General features: G+C 50.2%; 1 protein-coding gene across 1 annotated transcript in view; it reads right to left on the bottom strand.

The window, feature by feature from the left end:
* Nucleotides 1-10000, bottom strand: part of LOC311353795 (uncharacterized protein) — a gene marked incomplete at both ends in the record, with an annotated part of 125423 nt that overhangs the window by 21819 nt on the left and 93604 nt on the right. The gene's annotated exons all lie outside the window — the stretch shown is intronic.

The raw sequence follows: 10000 nt of genomic DNA, 5'->3' as shown, positions 1-10000 counted from the left end.
ACCGTGATGTCATCAGAGGCCTACCTGGAGACGGGCCCTGGTGGGGATGGGGAGGGGGACGGGGAGGGGGAGGGGGAGGGGGGAGGGGAGGAGTCGGGGGGAGACGGGGGAGGAACGCCAGGAGGAACCGTCCCTGAGAAGGAGAGGCTGCGGGACGACGAAGGAGCTGTGATTCAGAGCTGGGACGGAGCGCTAGGTGTGTGTGTGTGTGTGCGTGTGCGTGTGTGTGTGCGTGTGTGTGTGCACAATGATTGTGTTGAACTTGTCTCTTGGCTGAAAGATGATGACTTTGAAGTCGGATATCTTTGGATATCTCAAGCAAACGGTTTCAGTGTTTAATCATTTTGTTGATCATTTTCGAGGTCAAGACCTCGTTAAGGCAAAGATGTGTCTGATAATACCTGGTAATACCTGGTAATACCTGGTAATACCTGGTAATACCTGGTAATACCTGGTACCTGGGGGTTGATGGTGATCCTGGTGATCCTCTGCTGTGTGTGTGAACTGAGCAGGAGGGGACATGCTGGCGTCAAACAGAAACCTGTGCAGACAGCGGAAGGCCTCGCACAGGAGGGAGACGAGCGTGAGGAGGACCCAGGAGCCTCAGGGGCCGGCCGGCCCCTTCTACTACATCGGAGGAGCCAACGGGGCCAAGATGTACGGAAAAGACGGAAAAAAAAAAAAACTTTTAGCAAACATGTAAATTTAATTTCATGTAAATGATGAAAAGTATGACCACCTCTTTGGATTAGTTTACTATTTATTCCGAAATCAGAATGAAAGCGATTTCCTCTTTTGTAAAATTGAACCTAAATGATCACTGTGAGCGTCCCTGTGGACGTCCCCCCCCTGTGGTGTAACAACAAGCCCCTCCTGCTCTGTGGTAGGGATGGGTCAGAATATTAGATTATTCGATTATTCGTTCCCGAGGGTCAAAGCCGATTTCTAACATTTGGACCGTTAACATTTTTTCCCATTCGAATTAACGGACGGAACTAATGTTGGTTCTGTAGCACTGTTAGTTTTTTTAATTATTATTAATCATGTACAGAAAAACAATATACACAATACACAAGCATAAATATTAATATATACAACACAAACACTGATCACTGTTAAAGTTTGTTTCTTTGCGTTTAAGATATTAAGTGATTTCTTGCCGATGATCCATGGCTGCCTTTGTGAATGTCGGCACACATCGAATAATCAAATATTCGTTCATAACCACCCACTGATTATTCGACCATGAAAAATGGTTAATAAATGAGTTATTCACACCCCTACTCTGTGTGGGCGCAGCGTGAGCCGGTACTGCGAGGCCAGGGGCTGGCAGCGCGTCCACGACCAGAGCAGGACCGACTACAAGCTCAAGTGGTGTGAGGTCAAGTCACAAGCCAACTACCACCACTTCAGAGAAGGTACCGCTACCTGGCGCCCGCTGCATCACTGCCACTGCCTTATGTACAAATTGATCCATGACCTTGCACCACCACCACTCAAGCAATGTGTGTCATTCTGCAGGGACGATGTACGGGTATCTAGGGCTGCTATGAGAGGTGATTGTTTCACCAAATTTAAGAAGACCACTTTTGGGCAATCAGCATTCTCATACCAAGCAACTGGAAAATGGAACTCAATCCCACTCCATGTTAGAGACTGTACAAGTCTTAATAGCTTTAAAAAGTCTCTGAAGACATGGCTGAAAGAGAATCAATCTTGCGATCATTGATCTTTGTATATATCTATAACACCAAATGTATTTTGTATGTGTTTTTTTTACTGTAATGTTGTTGATGTTGTTGCTATCTGTTTTTGACAATTGTCTGTAATGTCTAGTATGTTTTTATTGTGCTTTGAACTTCCTGCCCAGGGACCACGGGTGCAAATGAGCTGTTTAGCTAACCGTGGTATAGAACCTGTTCTATACATGGTCCCTGTTAACAAAAAACAATATACTAAACTAAACTAAACTAAACCTTTGATTATGTGTTGGAATAAACAACCAATGACTCTTCTTTTCCCACACAGAAGACGGACGGTTCTAGAAATGTATCAGACGCACATCCAATTAGAAATGTGCCTTTAATGTCACCTATGGCGTTGGTATCCAATGTTATGTTAATTAGTCATCATAATGGATTGCATTTAAACAGCGCATTGCAGGGCACACAAAGAGAACCACGTCAGTGAGCGCTGTGTGGTTGTTGTCCCACCCAGGGCACCAGCTTCTGTACCAGATACCCAACAACACCGTTCTGACCTCCAAGATCGGACTCCTCATCAGCCTCCGCGAGTACGAGCGCGTCTCCACCAAGGTCAACTTCCAGGGACTCAGGTATGAGCTGGTTACTATACTGACTACGATAGTGACTCCAGGACTCAGGTATGAGCTGGTCACTACTGACTACGATAGTGACTCCAGGACTCAGGTATGAGCTGGTCACTACTGACTACGATAGTGACTCCAGGACTCAGGTATGAGCTGGTCACTACTCACTATGGTAGTGACCTAATCACCCAGGTATAAGCTGGTTACTTTTCACTAGAACTGCAAACAAATAAGCAGACATTCTTTGCCCATCAATCATTTTCCCGCTCACTTTGATTTGGCACGGAATGACGTGGTGTAGGTCTTGGTTATGGGGATGTAATGTTTAAATCTATAATAATTATTTGTTTCAAATTCAACATTTGTCAAACTTCAAATCTTTCTATGAAAACAAGGTGTGCTTGTGCTCTGCCCAAGAGGCCAATGCTCCTAGCGAGGGACTCTCACGTTCTGTGGACACGTTGGTGTCCGGCATGCAGCCCACAGGCCTCGTGTCTGACCACAGGGGGCGTCGCCTCTTTCTCGATGATCTCTGCAGGAGACTGAAGATGAAGCAGTTCTTCCCCGACACGTTTCGCCTGGACCTGAGCGAGGAGCGGGAGGCGTTCTTCGCTCAGCAGAACGGTAAAGAGAACCGGCCAACGTGCTGAACACGGGCCGATCCGGGGTTCACTCCCCGCTCTCTGTGGGGGGTTCATGTCAACGGTTGAATCAGAATCAATCAAATCAAAGGTTATTGATCGTATTAAGCAGACAGACGCGTTACTGTGCAGAGAAATGCTTGGTCTGCGAGGTCCACTCGACAACATCAGAAGGAGGAAAGAGAAAAGGGAATAGAGAGATACAAGCACACAAGTCAGCACTTTTATAAATAAATAAACGGAAGAATAAAGTAAGAATAGTGCAGGAAATGCAATAGCCGGACGTTTGTTTAAAAAATTAAGACTATTTGAAGGGGATTTATAATCCAAACTGCTTGCGTAAATTATTCAACAGTAAACCAAGGTGTCTGCAATCATTAAGATTGCAGACGTTGGAAAAAATACTGTTCTCCAGTTCCCTCGGGGACATGATACAATCATCCAGAGGCCATGGGGTTGCCATGGAGACAGATTTGCAGAGGGCAGAGCCACACACACACGCACACACACACACATGCACACACACACACACGCACACGCGCACGCACACACACACACACACACACACAGAGACATACAGGGAAGTGTTTCACCATAGAGGCCGAGCAAGCCAAGCCAAACACACGTCTTCAGTCAGGCGTGTGTACATCCTGGTATACCGTGTTCCAACTAAACAGCGGGCCAAGGAATCCCGTGGTGCATGAATATTCTGCCAATATTTTTCCCCAAAAGGATTCATTGCATGAGTGTGCAGCCGAGCGCGTCACAAACAAAGGAATGGAGGCTTAAGCAGCCGATGAGAGGGAGACGCTGTCATAAGCCCCAAGGCACCGGCCGTAGCCAGTTTGTCTGGCTTGTCTGGAAACCAGAGGGTTGCTGGTTCGAGGCGTCCACCTCACTGTAACCTGCTCCCGACACACATGGCTGTTGCCCCTGAATGAATGAATGTGTGTGATGAACGGGTGAATGTGAGACACTCATTTCATAGCACTGAGTGGCCACACATCAGATACGCCCGGTATTAAAGGGGACACATTCTACCACCAGGTGTGTGTGTGATCAGCCGTTACAAGCCGTTTTGAAAATCTGCCTCTTCTGACATCACAGGTGGGCATGTCCACCTAGATGTGTTTCTGGATAGACCAGTCTACCAGCCCGCCCAGTGGACCGTAGCAAACGTTGCTCATCTTATCCGTCACTCATCTAGGTGGACACGCCCACCTGTGGTGTCAGAAGAGGCACGTTTTCAAAACGGCTTGTAACGGCTAATCACACTCACACCTGTAGTAGGGCCGGGCGATACGGCTGAGAGACATATCACGATATAACTTGATCATATTGATCGATATCGATAACTATTGATCATTTTAGTGACCTAAAAAGACTAGGAATTACCGTGCTGGATTTAAACACTTCTGTTTAACACTTAATACGACCTTCCACTGTTCTTCATTGATCAATATTCCAATGTCGATACAACAATGAAAAACACTCAAATATCGTAAATAAGAATATGGAACCGTGTTTGTGTAACAAACCCAGCTGCTAGATCCGGTGGTCCAGTCTCTTATCGATATATATATTGAACATGTTTTACAATGATATTGATCAAAAGTCTATCACGATACAATCATTTATCGTCTTATCGCCGCGGCCTAACCTGTAGTTATAACACGTCCCCTTTTGACTGCGGTCCGCTGCCCCCTGGTGGCCAGGTGTGGAGGACGGAGAGCGGGGCGCCTGCGTGTGGATCTGCAAGCCCACGGGGATGAACCAGGGCAGGGGGATCTTCCTGCTGAAGACCCCCGAGGACGTGGCCGGCCTGCGGCAGAGACTACAGCAGCAGCAGCAGAGCGGCCAGGGCCACCGGGGGAGGGTTACCACCCGGCCCCCGCAGGCACACATTGCTCAACGGTCAGGGCAGCATGTGGTCTCTATCTTCACCCCCCACCGTGCTGTGCTATATAGGCTTACAGAGCAACGCTTACAAGGAAAATCCTATCTTCCAATTATTAAGTATAACGGCTACAGTAGTAGACTAGTAGTACAAGTGTTTTTTTGCAACCCCCGACACATATAAACACTGCGACTTTCTACTGATTTATTTCGCTTTACTATTTTTTTTTAAACATTTATTTCGTACCTGCAGCGCTTTGAGGTGGATACGTTAGATAGATAAGATAAATAAGATGGGTGCTGCCAACAATAAGCTTATTATACATTTGATGTGTGAAATTAGTCATCTCTGTTGGAAGCGGCGCACTGAGATGCTGCGGTGCTTATCGCAGGTACGTCAACAACCCGCTACTGCTGGAGGGCAGGAAGTTCGACGTGCGCTCCTACCTGCTCATCGCCTGCACGGATCCCTACATGGTCTTCTTTCGCCACGGTTACGCCCGACTGACCTGTGACCCCTATGACCCCGGGTCCAACAACCTCACAGCCCACCTGACCAACCAGGTACAACCTTCAACGGAGGCCACGTCCGCCACTTCCAGTGGCGTGTTTGTCCGTTCCTTTTGGCCGACAGAATGACACCATTGGAAACTGTCCATTTGGGAATCTCACCTGAAATATTTACAAAAGTAACATCCCGACCAACGCTTTGATTATATTGAAGTGCATACAACGCGGTGAGGATGTGTTGTAAGCGACCACATGAAACAAAACCTGCTAATTGCAACATCTATGTGTGTTGTTCCACGCTTGCTGCTTCTCTCTCGCTTTCCCCCTTTCTCTATTCCCCGTGTTTCTTGCGCCCCCTGCTGTCCGTCCGCAGTACATGCAGAAGAAGAACCCGCTGTACAGCGTGCTCAAGGAGGACACCGTGTGGTCCATGGAGAAATTAAACGACTACGTCAACGACACGTACAGCGTCGCTAAGGGTCTGCCCAGGGATTGGATCACGGGCGACTTCACTGTAAGCCTCGGGGGCCTCATTATGATTTTTAATGATTGTTGTTTGCGCAAGGGTCGGTTTAAAACAGGGATTAGGATGACCTCATTTATTCGAGAAGGTAGAATGTGTTATCTCTTGTTATGTTTTATTGTCTGAAATAGTATGGTATGTTAACGTTGCTCCAAATGACAATATCACTATTTCATACCAAAGGACTATAAAAAAGATTAATAAAAAACAACAACCCACAATGTTAATCACGCTGTGTCTGTGAGCCCAGAGGTCCATGAAGCAGATCATGTTCCAGTGCTTCCTGGCGGTTAAATCCAAGTTGGACCGCAAATTGGGCCTGTTTGACCTGCTCGGCTGTGACTTCCTCATTGACGAAGAGTTCAAGGTGCGTAGGCGTACATCTCCCCGTAGACACTAACCCAGGTCACAGTTTCAGTAGGAAGGACTAAGGACACGTCTCCACTAAAACCAGCCAGGCGACATTTTGTCGTAAACGTTCGTAACGAGCGCTGTCCTGTTGCCCAGCGATGGCGCAGCTCTCCTGGGGTCGTTCTCGCTGGGATTGTGGACCCAGTCTTGTTCTGTTGTCCTGGCAACCAAACCGTAGCCATAAAACCACACCCTAACCCCAAAATAATGAAGCTTTATCGGACCCAAAAGGTCCCTTGACCCTGAATCACGTCAGGGTTACATCGGGTGCAACCCTGCGTTTCTGAATTGGACTTTGTGATGAAAAGGTTTTATCTTATATCACGCTACATGCTAACTTGTTTGTGTTGACGTTGTGGACGTGGATTGGTCTGACCTCGGGGGTCCCCCAGGGGCCCCCCCCCCGGGGGCCTGATGTCCGGGTGTGTTGGGTCCTAGCAGGTGTGGCTGCTGGAGATGAACTGTAACCCTGCCCTGACCACCAACTGCGAGGTCCTGCAGGACGTGGTGCCGAGCATGCTGGAGGAGACGCTGGGTGGGCCTTCAGTACATCACAGAGTGTCTCATATAGTGTATCATAGAGTGTCTCATATAGTGTATCATAGAGTGAAGTATCATAGAGTGTATCACAGAGTGTATCACAGAGTGTCTCATAGAGTGAAGTATCATAGAGTGTATCATAGAGTGTCTCATAGAGTGTCTCATAGAGTGAAGTATCATAGAGTGTCTCATAGAGTGTCTCATAGAGTGAAGTATCATAGAGTGTCTCATAGAGTGAAGTATCACAGAGTGTCTCATAGAGTGAAGTATCATAGAGTGTATCATAGAGTGAAGTATCATAGAGTGTATCACAGAGTGTCTCATAGAGTGAAGCATCATAGAGTGTCTCATAGAGTGTCTCATAGAGTGTCTCATAGAGTGAAGTATCATAGAGTGTCTCATAGAGTGTCTCATAGAGTGAAGTATCATAGAGTGTCTCATAGAGTGAAGCATCACAGAGTGTCTCATAGAGTGAGGCATCACAGAGTGTCTCATAGAGTGAAGTATCATAGAGTGTATCATAGAGTGTCTCATAGAGTGAGGCATCACAGAGTGTCTCATAGAGTGAGGCATCACAGAGTGTCTCATAGAGTGAAGTATCATAGAGTGTATGATATAGTGAAGCGTCATAGAGTGTACAAGAAGAAGAAGACATTGACGTTTTCCTCACTCTTCCCAAAAACGTTCTCAAAATGATTTGTGAGTTATATCGTGAATTATTTTTGACCAAACGTTTAAGGTGTGATGTTAGTTCTACCTCTTAATAGATGATAGAGTCTGTGTGACACAGTGAGTGAGTAGGCGGTTCATGGTGTTGTTTCTGCTCCTCCTGTGCAGACATCACTCTGGAGGTGTTCAGTAAGCGTCTGTGTGGGCAGGAGATCCTCCCCCTCCTCAGCCAGAGGGACTTCGTCCTCCTGTACCGCGGCCCGGGGCCCCTGACCCCCTGGGTCACCACTAGGGGCCGCAGACGGCCCCCAGGAGCAGTCCAACTGAGGAGCACGTCCAAACAGAACACCACCAGCACCACCACCAGCACCACCACCACCACCAGCACCACCACCGACATCAACACCACCACCACTAACACCCCCACCACCACCACCAGCACCACCACTAACACCACCCCCACCAGCAACACCACTAACACCCCCACCACCAACACCACCACCGACATCAACACCACCACCCCCACCACCACCACCAACACCACTAACACCACCAACACCACTAACACCATCAGCACCAACACCACCAACACCACCAGCACCACCAGCAACACCACTAACACCCCCACCACCAACACCACCACCGACATCAACACCACCACCCCCACCACCACCACCAACACCACTAACACCACCAACACCACCCCCACCACCACCCCCACCACCAGCACCCCCACCACCACCAACACCCCCACCACCAACACCACCACCACCAACACCGCCACCACCCCCACCACCAACACCGCCACCACCCCCACCCCAACCACCACCAACACCCCCACCACCAACACCACCACCAACACCACTAACAACACCACCACCACCACCACTAACAACACCACCACCACCACCACCCCAACCAGCACTAACACCTCCACCAACACCACCAACACCACCACCAACACCCCCACCACCAACACCACCAACACCACCCCCACCACCAACACCACCACCAACACCCCCACCACCAACACCACCACCACCCCCACCACCACCAACACCAACACCGCCACCACCCCCACCACCAACACCACCCCCACCACCAACACCACCCCCACCACCAACACCACCCCCACCACCAACACCACTAACACCACTAACAACACCACCACTAACAACACCACCCCCACCAACACCACCACCACCCCCAGCAGCACCAAGCGGTCTCCCCCCACAGCTCCGTGGAGACGCGGTGTGTTGGTCACCAACAGATGGAGAACCTCCTTCCTCTCTGGGGCCGAGTCTGGGGACCTCGGCCGCCTCCTGGACGCTTCCACCTCTCCCCGTCTCCCCGCCCGTCACATCCCCCCCGCCACCGCCACCGCCACCGCCGCCGCCACCACCGCCCCACGGCCCCCGACGCAAGAGCCCGGCGCTGCCCCCGGCCGGACGGAGACACTCGTCTCCACGCACGTCTGCGGCCGTCCCCTGAAGTCCTGCCACCGCCGGGTGGAGCTGAGGCTGAACACGTGCTCCTGGCCGCCGCCGCCGCCGCCGCCGCCGCCGCCGGCGCCGGAGCAGCACGACGGCGCCGGGGGGAGGAGGAGGCGGAGCCCCAGCAGAGCGAACTTCGCCTTACTGCCGACGACGAGAGGGCTCAGCGAAGAGACCGGGAGGCCCCGGGGGGCCACGCCCGCCCCGCCGCCGCCGCCGCCGCAGCAGCCAGGACGTGTGGCGGCGTGGACAGGAAGTCAGGAGAAGGGGAGCGAGGCCAGCGAGGGGGGCGGGCTCACAGGCCTGGGCCGTCTGCCCAGTGGGAACAAGAAAGGGGTGCTGCTGCGGTTCAGGATATGCAAATAGGGGCCGTTGCGGCCCTAGAGACGTTTTTTTTTGTAAATATTATTTTCTTTCTTCATTAAAAACAAGCTTTTTCTGATCAGCCCTATCAGAGATACGGGCTGTCGGTTAGAGATAAGAGAATTGTGCTTTGTCGTACTCAGCAATAAATCAGCCACTACCTGAGACGGTAACAACAGCAACTACATGAAAAGGTTTACCCTGCAGGGTGTCGTCTGCAACACGTCTGAATCCACTACGCTTTTGTCGTGATGACTAGATCATACTTCCGGATTCCAAAAAAAAATGATCTTGCCAATTGTGGCCAATTGTTTCAGATTCAGAAATCTATTTCTATCCACTCTTGAGTCCATCACCGGGAGAAGCACGGAGCAGATGTGTTGTCTAGACACTCGTCACCGACCGCAGGAGACGATCCACCGAGCGAGCTGCAGCGGCGCGCTGGCAGAGGGCTCTGTGGTTGTGGTTTTGTCGGCGTGGCGCCTTGCCTATATCTCCCGTTATTTATAACCTTGTTAATCGTCGACACCGCCGCCTACACGTTTAAACACTGCGGATGCTATTAAACTTCTTAACCAACTCAACGTGACGGATCATGTGTTTCCTGTTTGACGTCACGCCGCCC

This window comes from Micromesistius poutassou (genome assembly GCF_964030765.1).
Source record: "Micromesistius poutassou genome assembly, chromosome: 10".
Classification (NCBI taxonomy): domain Eukaryota; kingdom Metazoa; phylum Chordata; class Actinopteri; order Gadiformes; family Gadidae; genus Micromesistius; species Micromesistius poutassou.
The sequence above is the reverse complement of the archived record's forward strand: the minus strand, read 5'-3'. Positions and strand labels throughout refer to the sequence as shown.